Below are 17,998 nucleotides of genomic sequence, written 5' to 3'. Positions count from 1 at the left end.
TGAACACAAATATCTCCCTAAGCTAATACATAACTCATAAGATGGTTCGGTTTTGGTTAACTACAAAATTTTGCTTGTAATAACACATGCTTCATTCTTCGTTCTTAGATTATGTGGTTTGCCTACGCTATTGGATACGTGCACAAATTTAAGCCATTTTTGCAACCATCTCCAACATATGCATATTCAACATCTATAGTTGCCAAACCTTAGCATGATTGATGACCCAAAACAATTCATGTGCTAGTAGAATAATAATATGACTTAACAAAAAAAAGGATTTTGTGATAGACGATCTTGATGAACTAGTAAAGGTGACATATGGCATAGCTTGAAACAAACGTGACTTAAATAACCTGTGTGCTAATTTATTCTTTCATAAGGAAAAAAAAAATATAAAGTTGCCATTACAATAATTGCGTCCACATAACCATTGTGCAAGCCGGATGCATTATGATTATTCACGTAATCACATTTAGTCGGTCATTTGGTAGGGCCATTTGTATTTATACTCATTTTTTGGGTCACGTTTTAACTTGTGTTTGCTTTGCAAAAAAATTACAAGTGTACCCACTTTTTCGCGGTACTTCAGCATACGGGGCTGAAGTAGCAAAGGCAATCACGCAAAACTTCAGCATTCTAGTAGCCGGGCCCGAAGTAGACCAAGTGTGCTGAAGTTTTTATTTGTAATTGTTGAACTTAAGCATTCTAGTGCTGAAGTTTTGTTCTCTATTTGATGAACTTGTTTTTGTTTGTAATTGTTGAACTTAAGCATTCTAGTGCTGAAGTTTTGTTCTCTATTTACTGAACTTAAGCATTCTAGTAGCTAAGTTTTGTGATACTGAAGTTATTTAGTTCATTTGTAAAGTTCTTTAGCACTAAAAACGCTGAAGTTTTTTGGGTCCTGGATAAGCTTTTTCAAAAACTTCAGCAGAAGATGCTGAAATTATTTAGTTCATTTGTAAAAACTTTAGCACTATATAAGCTGAAGTTTTTAAAATAAAATTTGACTTGAAACTAAATGGCAGTAGAAGGGGAACATCAACTTCAGATTAACGGACATGCAAAGCAAGCTAAAGAATCAGCCAACTCCATACAATCCAAAGAGCTGAGCAAAAAAAAACGCAGGAAATTCTTAATTTTTGTTGCACTCTTTGCTCTGTTTCAAATTGCAATCACTCTCTTCCTTTCATTGTATATAATGAAAATCAGAACTCCCAAGTTTCACGTCCAGTCCGTACCTTTGATGTGTTGTCCAAAAATGCAGAAAACTCTTAATTCAACATTACAATGAATGCTGAATTTGGTGTCAAGAACACCAATTTTGGACCTTACAAGTACATAGACAGCACTGTTTATTTTTTCTATAATGGTGCGAGTATTGGAGAAGCCTTTGTTTCCCATGGCAAAGCTGGTTTTCTATAATGGTGCGAGTATTGGAGAAGGAAGAGGAGAAAGAGGGTTGAAATTGTTTAAAAAGTGGGTACAAGTTAAAACTTTAAAAAAAAAATGGATATAGATTAAATGGGGGCGACCAAATAGAGCGCCCCGTGCAATTTTTACCATTTGACACTATCTAATGCTTCTTTTTAAATAATGTCAAGGTGATTAGTGTAATTAAGGTTGCACAATTATTATGTGACTAGCACAAATATTGTGTGATTATACGTAAAAATACAATTTTAAATCAAAATGTGAGTCATGCCAGATCTCGAACATAACACATCATTTTCATTTTCTTTTCATGTTTTTTGTGATTTCAATAAGAATTTTGGCTAAAATTTATCATTTCTATTTTTAGAAATTCAAAACTCACATTAGTTGACCTTTTTTCTAGTGAATCCTATAGCGCATCAAGATAGTGCAAAAGGTATTTTGTTAGATTTTCGGTTCTTTTCATCAAAACTACTTACTTGTAAAATTCGAGTTTATTCATGAATCTGAGTTATATAAAAAGTTGCATTAAGCATTTGTAACCAAAGCTCACTGATCTGACTAATTAAGACTATGTCCTAGGGAGGTCCATTAAAAGGAACAAAGCGTTCCCTCCCAAAATATTGTTCATACCAAAATTTAAACCCGAGACATCTAAGTAGAGAACGAAAAATTTCTACCATCCCATCCTATTACATATCTCGAGGTGAGATGTAAATGATGTGATTAGATGACACACGATACTGAAAGTGTGAAAAGTACTAAAGCGTAATTATATTTGTAAATCCGACAACATAAAATGTGATAGGATGTTAAATTTTTTTAAAAATAATTATTAAATGTATTGAATTAACTGAAATTATGTTGTGATGAATTTGATGAATTATATTATAAGTTACATAGTAACTGATTTAATGATTTGTTTTTAGAATGCTTTTAGGATATTAATTTACTTTGACTAAAAGTTGATAAATTTATAATTGGAATTATATCAGTATATGTTATAGCTATACAATTATAATTGAACCGACAGTAAATAACATTTTACTTTAATTAGCTTGCTATATTAGAAGCCAAAGCTCAACAACAAAATTATCTGATCTTGATTCAACAATGAAGTATTAGGGTGAAAAGTTAAAAAATGTTTGAGTTTTCGGTAAAATAAAATTAAACCTTATAGTAGCAAGAAAAGTTTTCTAAAAGAATTTTCTTATGTGTTTGTGGTTGGATTTTGCATCTGTTTTAGAATCATTAGTTGCTTAGCTATATGAGAACTATAATATGTTTGATTAAATTATTAATTTCTTAGTTATAGTAAAAGTGCAGAACTTTACTAGTAGGATGAGTCTACTTCTTTATTTATAATTATGTGGCTATTTAAAACCCTATAATTAATGATTTTTTAGAAACATATTTCAATCATACTTTTAATCCTTTTGATTGTAGATATATTTCGTAAAAATCCACAACAAGTGGTATCGGAGCCAGTGGTTCAGCAAAGTTGAAGACATGTTCAAGACGGGTTCAAATTAAGTTGCGACCAATTTGACGATAATTAAAATTTTGTAAAAGCAAAATCTAGAGTACTACACGTAAAGATAATTTTTTAACCATACTTTCAACATTCCTATTGCTGTATTTTTAAAAAATAAAAAATATTTTTAATCGGCACTTACTTTAATGCATGAGCTCTATTTTTAATTCTACTTACTTTTAATGCAAGACTTTAATATTTTTAAATCGTGCTTACTTTTAGAGTATATGATTCTAGTTTTTAACTCATAAATACTTTTAATTATGATAAAGAGCACTGCCGATGATTATGTAAAGAAGAAGGATCAAATTTATTTTGTCAGAAAATTCATATCAAAGGAAAAATTATAAGGGTTCGCCCTTTTTTTTTTACCGTGTGTTTATTTTTCTCTTACTTGAAGAAGTGGTAGAATATTTTCCATAAGTGCTTTTATTGTTTCATAAAGGAAAATATAAATCTTTTTCAAACTTCATAATTGATAGATCACTTTCTTATAGAAAAACGTTGTAGACCTCTATAAAATTAGGATTTCACAGAAAGATAATTATAGCATCCACAATATGCCAACATCATCGTGATAAAAGTAATTTTTTTACTTGTTTGTTCTATATTAAGGCATAAAAATAACACTAATTTTCGTAAGATAATCTTACAAAACTTAAGTACTTTCATTGAGTTGGATTTGGGATCAACATAAATATATATTTAGAAAGTTATACATTTTATTTTTATTATAAATCAAAGATATTATTTAATATAATATATATGTGAGTTTTTAAAATTATTTACTTATTGACACGGGGAACACGCGCAACACGCGTATCCTAAAACTAGTACTATATTAAAAACACGAAGGCCTTTAGCGAAATATTATTCGCCTTTTTACCCTTTCAAAATAGAGTTCACACTAGATAAAATTGTAATTACAATATAATATTTTTTTAATATTTAGGACTTTAAAATTAACTAAATTTTATTTATTAAATGCTTCCTTATTTGAAATAGGTAAGAACTCCTAATACTTTGTAATCTAAAATTGAATAAGATTTTCCTAATTAAGATTCTGTAACCATTTTTCTTAAATCTGACTTTCATTAAACTTCATTAAATCTGACATTTATAACATTAAATTTCATAAAGTTAGTGTCGTTTATCATAGCACTACATTTAAAAGGAGAAAAAAAAAAAGTTTTTGGGACGTTAGGAATTATAATGTGTTGAAAACTATTTTCCAAGTTTTTGTCTTCATTTTAATTTTGTAGAATTAAACACCTAAGATCATTAAGAATGTTTTCAAATTCAATTTTTTTTGCATATTTATTTTCTGGACCATGTGAGTATTACAAATTCTAATTTTTCACATATGCACGAAAAGCTTACTGTGGTCAATTTATTTGCTATTTTTAATATAAAACATTTAATCATTAATTATGGATAACACGTTCATCATGTGTTACGTTAGATATAATCATCATTAAATAATTTTTTAATATTTAAACTTTAAAATTAATATTTTTTATTTAAACTATTCGTAAGAATCGATCATACCAGCACTAACGCACCGGATCCCATCAGAATTCCGAAGTTAAGCGTGCTTGGGCGAGAGTAGTACTAGGATGGGTGACCTCCTGGGAAGTCCTCGTGTTGCATCCCTCTCCCCACTAGTGGGATTATTACTGGGATGTTGTTGTGGAATTATTATTGGGTTGTTGTTGTTATTATTCGTAGGAACTCCTAATATTTATATTAAAAATTGAAACAATTTTTACTTATATGAATTAATTCCTTATTTGAATTACATAAAATAACTAAAACTTCTTAATCTAATTCTTATCCAAAGAAGAAAAAGTTAAAAATTTAAATTTATTTCTTTATTTATCAAGATGTAACGACAATCATGATCATTGAATATAAATGAACTAAGTTGCACCCAGTTCAATAATTTTGCTTTGAATAAAAAATATCGAAAATAAAATTAAGGTTTATTGTCTTTTGCTTTGGCTAATAAATTCAGTCAAAATTATTGTATCACTAATTCGAATGAGAAAAATGACTTTGGATATAACAATGAACGGGAAAACCAAAACGGCAAAGTCCACAACGAATAAGTAAGAACTAATACATGCTAAAATCGATAATATCAATCGACACTCCTTCTATATTCAAGGATATTTTAGGTTCTCAAACACTTTTGCTTTGTAAATATATACGATATTTAAATCTCATTTTAGATAATACTATCATTAGTACTAGCATTGTAAAATTCATTGTAATAGTAGTTAATAGCCAAAAACACAAAAGAGGATCTGCTTTTTTGAAAGAAAAAAGAACACTTTTTTCTGGAATTATTACATGAAAGGATACTTGAGGAAAACATTAATTGTTTCAGAAAAAAATGCTATATAGAAAGATAAGTATGGTCAAAGGCCAGATATTTGAATATGAAAATTCGTCCATTTTTTAAAGTTTGGTTAAGGTAACAAACTCAAAGACAAACTAAAGTTAAAGCCTTTTTGTGAATGACGATAATAGTTCATTAATCACAATTAATAAAATGGTGTATTTAAGATGCTCGATATAATTATTAGACAAGAAAAATAACTAAGACATCTTATTTTATTGTACTAATATTTATGTTTTAGCTTATAGTGCTTTTCAAATTCAACTACAATTGTTCTCTTGATATTCAAATTGATTATCAATTTGATAAACTTGGTATTCTTGTGAGACGCAAATGAAGAAGCTAGATCAAAGTATGAGTTAAATATATGTGTTATTTGGATTTATTTTTATATTAATATTTTATTTTATTTCGCATTATATGTCTGAGGATTTTTATATGGCACAATTTCTTCTTCTACGATCTATCAAAATACAATCAACATTAATCATTTTCAGGAACTCACACCTTTTAATTTTATTTTGAAACTAAAATATATTATTTAATAATATTATTTCAATTGTATACTCATTGATATACATATACGCGCAACGCATATTGCTAAATGTCGTTTGCCTTTTTAAATTCAAAGAAGTTAAATTAAATTCTTATATAATTTTAAAAAATTATAGTTATTGAGATAAAGTACATGCGCAACGTGCGTATCCTAAGACTAGTAAAAATTTAAATATAGATTTTCAATCATACTTTCATTCCTTTTGCTGCTTGTATCTTTTCGACAAATTCATAATATTTGTTTGGAACTGTTTCGTAAAATAAAACAAAAATAAGTTCATTTTAGCCTTTCAGAACATACCCTGACGCACTTTTCTTTAAAAAAATTGCGATTCAAAAAAAAATGTCTCAGAAGGACGACTAACTAACTTAAACATTTCGACAAAACTTCTTAATAACTTTTCTCAGGAATGGTCTAACGGGTATAAGATTTTTCTCAAAGTTTTATTGCAATAAATTTTCGTAGGAACAATCTAAATGGGTATAAGGTTTCTCTCAAACTTCTTAATAATTTTTATTTTGTCGCAAATGCTTTTCACATTCTTGAATTTCTCAAACGTTCAAACAAATAATTGCTTAATCATCATATTATATGATAAGTATGAAGCTCAAAGACTAAATTACAAAATTATCCTTTAAAAGATTAGATGACCATTTTGTCCTCGAAGAAAAAATATCTTCTTTAAGTGAAACTTTTTTATTCCATTGAACCGACTACTTTAGAGAATCGTTTCATTTGGGTGGAGTTATATGACTATTCAATGGTTTGGAACTTTTTATCCAAAAAGAAAAAAATGCTTTGGAACTTTGGTTTCGTCTTCCTATGACTATTCAATGTTTTGCAATTTTTTTTTTAATTTTCACCATTTATTAAAGATTTTTAACTACTTTTTCTTATAATTTATTTTTGGTTGAATGAAGTCAGTTGAGATATTTTGCTTTCTGACAAAGCATTGTGAAATAAAAGACAATTATTTTTTCAAAAAAAAGTTTTTAAATTCAATTTGGGATATCTACTCACCATTTGCAACATACATAATCTACAAAAGTCAAATCAGGTAATTTGTTTTTTTCCTGTTACTTTTTTTCTATAGTTAATTATAATACTTTACCTTACTATGATTTTGTGTAGAAATCTATATCTATATATAAATATAATTGAGGGGAAAAAAAAAAGATGACTTGGAACCTCTCTTTGGTCAAAGATTATATTTATCTTTTTTCTCCTTTTTTTGACTTTTTCCCCTCATTTTTTTATTTATTTTATTTTTAATAGTCTAATATGTCATTAATTTCTTTCGTCTTAATTACCATTTATACTCTTTCCAGAAACGTTTGTTCTATCCTAACGCCTCCTCTCCTTCTTATTAGTTTCATTCTCCTTCCTCGTTTAAACATATGCATTTATTTTCTTCCTTCACTCACATTATAATGTGGTTGTCTTTTAATTGGTAATTAATCATCTTTATATATTTCTCTCCAGCACCCACTTCTCCCTCTATACTTTTTATTTTCACTCACTTTCTTTCTACTCATTTCCATGATTGCATATGTCTTAAAAAATTGTTATAGTTTTATAGGATAGCACTCTTAGTTGCACAGATTTTCAAAAATATATCTTAACATACTTGATTTTTTCAGGTCCTGAAGACATAATTATAGTCTGAAGTTTTGGCGCATGTTGGTTATGTGTAATTCTTCCTTTTTAATTGGTCAGTTTTAACGTCAATCTCTCTTTTGTGGCAATATCCTAACATATTTTGTTATTTTGATTCAGGAGAGATATTTACAGCCTGAAATGTTGGCGGATGTTGGTCATGTATAATCTTTCTTTTTCAATTGGTTATGTTTAATGATAATCTCACCTTTCTAAAAACTATGCATGGGCATTTATATGGAATAGTGTAGTTTGCAGATTTATATATTCAGATATTTGTTACAAAGGCAAATTAGGAGAACAAAAAATGAGTTTATCTTACTGATGGCAGAAAACGTAAGTTAGAGGGAGAAAAAGAAGAAAATAAGGAAGAGAAACACAAGGGAAAAAAGAAAAGAAAAAAACCGTACATTTCTTTCTTTTTTTACCTAATTTGTCAAAAAAATTGGATTTGTGTCTTCCTTCTGCTTTTTCATGCTTTTAATTTCCTCCCTCTTTCTTATTTTTTTTTGGTTTATCATAAATACAAGAAATTTTGAAAAATACCAATATAGAAACTGTGATGGAGGGAAACATAACTTAGAGGGAGAAAAAGAAGAAAAGAAGGAAAAAGAAATAAAAGGGAAAAATGAAAGAAAAGAATCGTACATTTCTTTCTTCTTTTTACGTAGTGTGTCAAAAAAATTGGATTTGTAACTTTTTCTCCGTTTTCATGTTTTTAATTTCCTCCCTTTATCTTATCTTATTTTTTTTTTTTGGTTTATCATAAACTACAAAAAACTTTATAAAGTACTGATATAGTGGGTGTGTGTGTATATATATATATATAGAGAGAGAGGGTCAGGTAATGTGACATAGTTATCGCTAAGAAACACATTTATAATTATCATCCCTTTTTTCCCTTCAAATTATTTTTTGGAAATAATTATATGAAAATCTTGGAGCTCATCGAAAAATATATGTATGTACTGTAATTTTCTCAAATTATAGAATTAAAATTATAAAGGACTTTTTTATATTCATTAATTTATTTTGTAACCTTACTATGATTCTGTGTAGAAATTATGTCTAAAGAAGACGAATCCCCTTTTTGATTATAATGCAGCTGCCTTTGATTTTTCCTAATTTGTTATTGTTATAAATAGAATTCTATTTAAGATGAATGTCTATATTTAGAGAGATTCTAGGGTTTATTGTTTGGTGACTAAGCCAATCTCTCCCTATAAATAAAAGGTTCTATTCCATTGTAATTCATCCCATATCAATAAGAATTCTCTTCTCTCTACTTTTCTCTGCAATACTCTTCTTCTTCTTTTATTGTTTCATAACACGTTATCAGCACGAGACTCTAACCAATTGAGTAGAAGCTTTGGGATTGAGCATAATGATTGTCAATTGTTCTATGAACTTCCTTCATGATTAAATTCTGGATTTAAGGTAAGTATTTTACTTTTCTCTTTCAAATTCTTGACATTCTATAATTTGATTTTAAATACAAGCAAAAACGATAAATTTTGATTGCAACTCTAATGGAGTTTGAAAGAAATTATAACCACCTAAAGTGGTAAAATTTCTATGTCTTGCCATGATCAAATTCATGTATGATTGTGGGCAAAGAATTGAAAACTCGTCCAATTGAATTTGCTCCATTCTCATTCCCTTTAGAGAATGTGATAGCAATATGTGATAAGTCTGAAAGAAGACAAAATTACTACTATGAATGTATCAATGGATGCGGACGTGATAATAGACGAAATTATAATCGTCATTATTGTGATATTGAGAATAATAAGGATTCTTGAAATAATCCTTCACTCTGTGAAAGTAATATTTGTCATCGATTTGACATGAGATTTTATAAAGCACATATAGATGATTATGGTTCATTCATGATGTGAATGTGGCAACATCTAATTTATGAATACATATTCATTCTTGGAAGAATATGAACGTGCTAGTGGTGGTGAATATACCACACTCACCTCTAGATGGAGGTTTGAGATGAAATAAGAAAATAATGTCATTATTATGGCATGAATGATCACTGGTCATGTACTTATTATACGCCAAAATATTATGGCAATGTGATTATTAAAAGACAATGGTAATGCAAGAAACAGATCTTGCATATAATTTGACCATGACCACAATGATATAACTTTTTCTTTAAAAGAGATATTCATCACATGGATGTTGATGAATATGTGGTAGTACAAAATTAATTGAGAGCTCTGGAAGAGCCAATTATTACTATTTTGGAGGAATACAATTGATTATCATGTCAATTTATTGTGTTCTAGTAAGTCTCAAAGAAACTTATTTAGTTTCCAAAGTACACGCGAAAGCGGTTGATTATATTGAGACTATAAATAAAGAAAAGATTTAATATCTTTTATTACTACAACTTGTAGCGGGATAATATATATGTGAAAAGCTACCCGTTTTATTCTCCAGTTTGTACTACACAAATAAAAGAACACCACACTAAAGTGGATATTTATTGATATAAAAACCCGTATCATAATAAACTTAGAGTTTATTGATAATTGCACATGTCATGGTGTAAACCTGAACTTATCAATATTGATAATTTATTCAGTTGGCATAATCAGTTTAGCGATATCAATTTAAGTATGATGTGCAATAATAATAGAGAATTTACATGGGTAAATATTAAAGAATTAGAAAGTTCTTTACGAATTCTCTTATATTGCTTGTTCTCATTAATTAATTGACCAACTAAAGTTGGGATTGAATCCCATGAATTCTGAAAATATCAAAGGTGAATATGGGCTCATTCATCTGCCATGTATACCACATAAGATGCATCTATGAGATGGTTACATGTGCGATTATTATATATGATGTTTTGCGAGGTAACTTGCTCAATAATTTAATTTCGAGCATAATTTCCAGATTTTCTACCCAAGAAAGTTTATCTTGATAAGTTGGTTTACATCACCGTTGGTTTAGCAAAATAATTTATTGAGTGTCTCCACTTAATAGCTAAATTATTGCTTATAAGAACAAAGTTACCTATATCAGTTTGTATATTACATTCTCCCCTCACAAGTGGTTCGGGGTCAGGAACCAAATAATTCCATCTTATTATTATTGATATGCGGTGTATATTTTGATTAGCACCATGACACACAAAGATGTGCTCTCAAAGTTGAGGAAACAAGTTAGTTTTTCTAACATGAGGGGCAGATATGATAAACACTTGAGAAAAAGTTACGTGGAACGGATTATCATTTGTATATATAGATCCTCGAATATTATAATATGAACTTGAAGTTCATAAAAAGATAATTCATTTGCAATATATTTCAAAGCATGCCATACGCATTTGCTGACCTAAGGAAAATAACTATATTCTCATTGCAAATGCTCATATTAAGTCCTAGAAGGACAAAGTCTATGGTACGCTTAAAGCGTATAGACAAATCGGTTTCAAATAAAACTTCTTGATAAAGAAGATGAGCAAATGATCAAACTGATCATAATAAGGAGGCAAGTGATCTAGAAGATCACATGACATAACACTTCATAAAATCTCATGAGAGATTCAGGTACCTGAATATATGAATGAAGAGATCTCTATGTTATGTCTTTATACAAAATTATTGGAACCGATATAAAATGTTCGTCGACGACATCTATCATAGCGCTAAGTATAGATGGGGATCTTAAGGCTGTCGAGACAGATACAAAAATATTGGCCAAATAGACGATACACAATTCAAATAGAATTGGTTTAATATGAAAGACATGTAGTTTTGAACATGTAGTTCAAATACTTGAAAGTATAAAGTCAATGGTATGTGCAATCAGTTTCCGATATCTTATATGTCTAGCATGACATAAAAACTTGATATGCATCTAAAGTCTATTATATGGCTTATATGACTTAACTTATATGACAATCCATGAAGGATTTAAGTCGCTTAAAGCATATACAATTCTTGGTCTTGAAGTACTGTGAGCACGTGATTTTTGCTTCACGAGACAATCGCTCCAAAAGAATTAAAAAAAATAACAACAATTGATCCTGTTGTACAATTTTTGGATTTTTACATGGCACTTTGTTAATTATTTATGACTTTGGCCCATTTTTACTTTATTAAAACAAAATACAAAAAATGTACGTGTCATGCATAATCTGAACCGTAACATGGTTGTTAAATAGAAAAGCATAAACATGCATCTTTGTCCGTGATTTTGTTTTGTTTAATTTTTACCTGTTTTGAATTATTTAATGTGTGTGCAAATAATTGTATTAAGTGTTTATTTTAATTTGATTTTACTTAGTTTTGTATTTTAATAATAAAAAAAAGAAAAAAAAAGGGCCCTTCCTTTTCCGGACTTGGGCCAATTTGTTAAAATTGGCCCAAACAAACAATGCACAAAACCAGGCCTGCCCGGTCCAGTCCAAGCTGACACCAAGGACGTCCAAACGACGTCGTAATGGTTGAGTTTGATCTGAGCCGTTGATCTCCGAATGATCAACGGCCAAGATCACCTCCCCATAACCCACTAATGCACCCGACCCGTTTCCACCCGGATCGACCCAAACCCTCTAAAAGATGAAACGACACCGTTTCCTTCAAGCTGAAGGATCCTGGCCCTTCATCGCATCTCATCCAACGGCCAGGATCCACCTACCCACTAACTATATAAGCCTGTAACCTTACCCTGCCCCCTATCCAATACCCCAGCTTCCGTCTTCACCTTCTTCCCCATCAAACACTAGAGCCGCCCCTGTATCCTTCACCATGAAAACCGGCGGCATGAACGCCGGTGACCTTCACCTTAACACCCTAGAATCCCCTTGCCATCCTAAACATGGATCTGTTAACTACTTAACTCGAATCCCATCCCACCTTCTCGAATCTTCATTTGAAGATTCGAGTCAAAACTCGATCTACACCGTTTAACCCCAGCTTCACACCAAACACTCCCCAGACCCCCCTCGTGACCAAACCATACTTGGTTTGGTCCGAATCTGACCAGGGAAGCATGAATCCCAGATCTGACATACAGAGATTAGAAATACATACAAATAGATACATACAGACATACAGAGATTAGAGGAGAGAGGGCACATAGAGAGACACAAATAGAGAAGATAGGAGAAAAAGAAAAGGGACACCACCTGATATTAAAAAAGTGAACACAGAGGGAAAGGGGATTAGGCATAGTCACAGACTTCCATCAGTTCTGAGAAGGAGGAGACATCTGATATATACAGGGGAGGAAAGACACATAGAGGGATAGACACAGACTTCCTTCAGTTGGAAAGAGAGAGAACACCTGATATTAGAGGAGATAGAGAGCATACAGAGAAAGGATAGACTTGAGAAGAGAGAGCTGAATACATCCTTATTAACACACACAGGCAGATACAAGGGAGAAAGGATAGGAAAATCAGGAACTGTTTTCTTCATATTGTCATCTGGATTTCATCTGTTCCTCTGCTCATTCTGTTCCTTTCAAGTTTAAACTGAGCTCACTGGTTGTTAGTTTGCATTGGGTCACTTCTTGAAGTTTGGCCTATCTGGGGTTTTCTATTTCCACTGCCCTGTTTGTTGCCTGCTGTTATCGCTGCTGCACCTGTTGCCATTGTTACTCTGCTGATTTCCCCTTTCTTCAATTGTCAAATATTTCCAGGTACACAACTCCTGAAACCATGTGTTGTTGAAAGTTTGAAATTGAAGCAGAAATAAAGAAATGAACATCTGTTTATGTTATAATACTGGTGTTCAAAATAGGTTGAATGTTAGTTTAGCCTGTATTTGTTTAACTGCAAACTGCAAACATTCTGTATAAATTAACATATATTCTAAGTTGAGATGAACAATTAGATAGCATTGGCTTGATAGATCAGATGTGTTTTAAAGCATGCAACTGTTAGTTTTGTTTCAGTTATGATATCATAACATAGAATCATAGCAAGCATATGTATGTATTTTTGCCTAGATCTCTGAACCATCGAATCTGCTACATTCGTTTCTATTTGAATTCAAGATAAGTGAACCCCGAACTAATTCTCATGCAGCATTACGTTAACAGGGTAATAATGTATGCTGACCCTTTTATTGGACTACTTGTTTCTACATAGTTTCGATATGGGCTTCAATATAGATTCATCGTTTCGAAATAACGCGACTATTTTTTGAGTTCAATTAACAGTGGTTTTCCTAATAAACAACTGATTTCATTTATCAAGCCCAAATGAGCTAGTTTTGCAATTCGAACTGGAAGATCGTTTTTTTAATGCAAATTTAGTGTACGTTATTAGCAACCCCCTTAGCAAATTAACAAAACTTATTCACTCTTTAAAGACGAGGCATGAGATAATTCTTACCTCATAAACAACCAATTAGGCAATCAAGCAAAAAAAAATTGGATTCATCATATATAGTAGGGATTTAGTATGTTAGTTGCTTAAACAAGTAAGTTTAGTATTTTTCTCTTTTTTATTTTCCTAGAGACAAATGTATTAGAAATGTAGCCACTTTAGGATATCCTTTTCTAAAATAGAGGCGAGCCTCGCCAAATAAAAATGCAAAATTGCGGGGCCCTCAATAAATAACCATAATAATTATTTAGAGTCCAGGATAGGCCGTTTAGCGAATTTCATGGCCTTCTACAAAAATAATAACGCGTTAGACTCTTTAGGCACGGCTTAATTAAATTACGTTCTTAAACTCGAGTGCACATTGATGTGACCCGAATCCAAATCTCAACGGAGTCGAAATGTGTTAACAACTACGGGTGCATTGATTGTGACGTGGTTCGAGATGCATTTTCACGACGTTGCAATTCTATAAAATAAATGATAATAATAAAAGCGGTTTAAACTTAATAAAAGCACATAAGTCACAACATGTATTTAAATCAGATATTTAGCCATTATAACAATTTAAGCGACCGTGCTAGAACCACGGGATTCGAGGGTGCCTAACACCTTCCCTCGGGTCAACAGAATTCCTTACTTAGAATTTCTGGTTCGCAGACTTCATTTGGAAAAGTCGAAAATTTCCTCGATTCGGGATTCAAGATAAACCGGTGACTTGGGACACCAAAAGCCAAACTTTTCCCAAGTGGCGACTCTGAATTAAATAAATAATCCCATTTCGAATATTGTCACTTAAATTGGAAAAACTCCACCCGCGCATCTTACCCTTCGGGGCCGGGCGCGCAAAAAGGAGGTGTGACAGCTCTGGCGACTCTGCTGGGGAGGTAACCCAGAACCACTGGTTCAGGGTTCAAGAATTCGAGCTTAGAATAATTGTTATATTTGGCTTTATTATCTGATCTTTATTACATGTTTTTGCATAACGTGCTAAATGTTGTCTTTTACCGCTTTGATATTATCTGAACTGTATATAAACTGTGCCGAAACCTTTCTCTTCTTACCTCCGGGGAGAAGCTCGCTGGTCGAGACTCCCTATTCTGTTAGTGTCAATACCTGAAATAAGAAAGAGGTCGGACAAGTTACAAAGCCGGACGATCTCGCGGGTCCCCGGTACGTAGCCCCCTCCTCGACTCGAGTTGTCCGCTCGGGTACACAGTCTAGAACAAATACCCAGGTTACAAACCTAGAATAACTTGACTTCATGTCGGATCCCTAGTAGGAACGCTTATTTGCATCATGTTGCATTTGATTTAGGGGACTCAACACAGGGGTTGGGTCCGTCTAGGACAGGCAACCTGAAATGAAAAGACCATCATGCTGCATTCCTATCTGTGTTGTGCATTTATTTGCTTCGGTTCCGCATGTCGACCGGTTCCTAAAAAGGGGAAAAATAGCAGCGTAGGGGAGATAATTACTTATTTTGGAAAGATAAAACCAATGTCCAAGTAATGTCAAAACCTCGCCGGAATTTTTCTAAAAAAAAATGAAAACAAAATTTGTCTTCTTAGTGAGAGTTATTAAAAAATAATATAAAAATTTTCTTTTTATTACTTTCAAAATCAAAAAAAAATCAAAAAAAAATGTTGTTTCTTTCGTGGTACCCCTTTTATAAATTCAGACTAATAGTCCAAATATTTCCTAAAAAAAAAATAATAATAAATATTTTCTTTAGTCCTTATCTCTTTTCAAAAAAAAAATAATAAATATATATTCTTGTTTTCTAGGTTTATTTGATTTTCTCCATTTACGGTATGCCCGAACTACGCCGGTTTGATTCTCACCGGATGTGAGATACGTAGGCAACCCTCGTCGGGTTCAACCCCATTTTGCTAAAATAGCCAAAATCAATAAATAAATAAAAAAAGAGATGTGTCAAATTTTTAAAGAGTCATAAATAAGTCAAGTGACGTTGTTTTGTCATAAATAGCCGAATGTTCCCGAAAGGGACGCCGGAAGACTGACTTTGCCTAAACAGCCACCTTTGGGTCTTGTTTAGCATTTTTGTCCAGTTGACCCACATAGCCTTAAAATCTTCGTCCCCGAAGTGTTTAAAGGCCGTGTTCAAAACTTGATCCCCTCTGTAAAATATTTTGAGTCAAGTCATTTTGTTAAAATCACCTTAATAAATGTGCAGGATGAGCACGATGCAAAATGAATATTTTTCAATAATGACCAAAATCCCTGTCAAGTTACGGCTATGGTGGAATGATCTAGGTGTTGAAGGACAAAACGAGGTTAAGAAATATCTGAAAGGTCTTGTGGGTTTGTTGGAAATCCAGCCTCGGGGAGATATCATAAGAGCTTTGGTTACCTATTGGGACCCGGCGCACAATGTTTTCCATTTCTCTGATTTTGAACTCACCCCGACTTTGGAAGAAATGGCCGGATATATCGGGAATACTGAACTTCCCTTGAGGGAAAAATACTTGGTCGCCCCAAGAGTCGTCACGGTACATCGGTTCTTAGATTCATTGAAGATACCTAGAACAGTCCACAACCCGGATCTGGCAGCCGGATTTTGTACTCCATGCTTCATATATGATAGGTACGGTCATGAGGGGGGATTCAATAATCCAATCAACAAACTGTGCAGCAAAGGAGTTCGTCAGAAGTGGGACGAGCACAGACGGGTAGCGTTCATGATAATGTTCCTGGGCCTTCTGGTATTTCCAAGGAAAGATGGAAACATTGATTTGAAGATATCTGGGGTCGTCAGCACTTTACTCACGCAAAGTGACAGTACTCTCGCGCCAATGGTGGTATCTGACATCTTTCGTGCTCTTACAGTTTGTAAAGCTGGGGGAAATTTCTTCGAAGGTTGTAACTTGCTCCTACAGGTATGGATGACCGAGTACCTATGCCATCATTCCGAGATTTTGAGCCATGGTTCCCCGACAAAGACCTGCATAGAAGAATCTTACACGAGAACCAAAGAGATCATTTTGCCCAAAGGAGTCCTGGCATGGACCTCGTTCTTTCAAGATCTTACTGCCAGCCAAATACAATGGACGTTGGGGTGGTTGCCCGTTGATGAGATCCTATATATGTCTGCAGCTAAAACTCATTTCTTACTAATGGGGCTTAAGAGCATTCAACCTTACGCACCCTGCCGAGTTTTGAGACAGCTCGGAAGATGCCAGACAGTACCTCATGAGGAAGATCTTAGCACTCAAGCAGTTGAAATAAGTCCTAACGGACAATTCCCAGAAGCAAAGATTCGCCAAATCTGGAGTGAGTGTCAATATTTGAAATCAGATACTTGCGTGCGGGATCGAGCCAAAGGAGAGACGGCGCTAGGTTACCTTGCATGGTATAGAAGGGAATTCGAGCATGAAAGGCCAGCTAAGAGACCCCACATCCGGAATTTCACCGAATCATCGCAAAGACAATGGGATTGGTTAGCGAAGGAAAGAGGCTATTGCGCCGAAATCAGCAGGTTAAAGTAACAAGTAGAAAGCTTGAAATATGAGCACAATGTGCAAACTGCTACCAATTTGGGAGAACGGAACAGGTTAGTTCGGGAGAATGAAATGCTCAGGGCCCAGATCAAACAGATAAGGGTGGAGGCGGATAAACAGCCAAGGCGTCGATCAGACGAACACCTGATAAAAAGGCTAAAAAGTGAAATCAGGGAATGGCAAGATGGTTTGGAGAAATCTGAAAACGTCAAAGCAGAGCTCAGGGCACAGTGGGATGCAAGAGCAGATGAGCATCGCCGATACCTGAATCAATTGGAAGGCAACCACGAGAAGACTGTTGCTAAAATAAAGAGAGAGATGGCTGCACTTGAGATCAAAGCAGCTAATCAGGCCAAGGATTTCCAAATGGAGAACAGATACTGGTACGACTCAATAGCCCAGATGAAGTTGGAAGTACGGCGGCTGAAGCATCAACATGTACAAGATGCTCAAGTTTTCAAGATATGTAGCGATCAGATAAAACGCCTACTCGTAGAGAAGAAGCAAACCAGAGATAGGATCAAGGCCATTGCCCATG

The 17,998-nt window shown here is 32.9% G+C and overlaps 1 non-coding gene across 1 annotated transcript; it reads left to right on the top strand.

The window, feature by feature from the left end:
• The first annotated feature begins 4,502 nt into the window (after positions 1-4,502).
• LOC138890743 (5S ribosomal RNA) lies at positions 4,503-4,621 on the top strand. Its single transcript, XR_011407145.1, has one exon. It is a non-coding gene; the product is annotated as a 5S ribosomal RNA (ribosomal RNA).
• The last annotated feature ends 13,377 nt before the right edge of the window (positions 4,622-17,998 follow it).

Source organism: Nicotiana sylvestris, chromosome 4 (genome assembly GCF_000393655.2).
Source record: "Nicotiana sylvestris chromosome 4, ASM39365v2, whole genome shotgun sequence".
Classification (NCBI taxonomy): Eukaryota; Viridiplantae; Streptophyta; class Magnoliopsida; order Solanales; family Solanaceae; genus Nicotiana; species Nicotiana sylvestris.
This window is presented reverse-complemented; position numbering and strand designations above follow the sequence as displayed.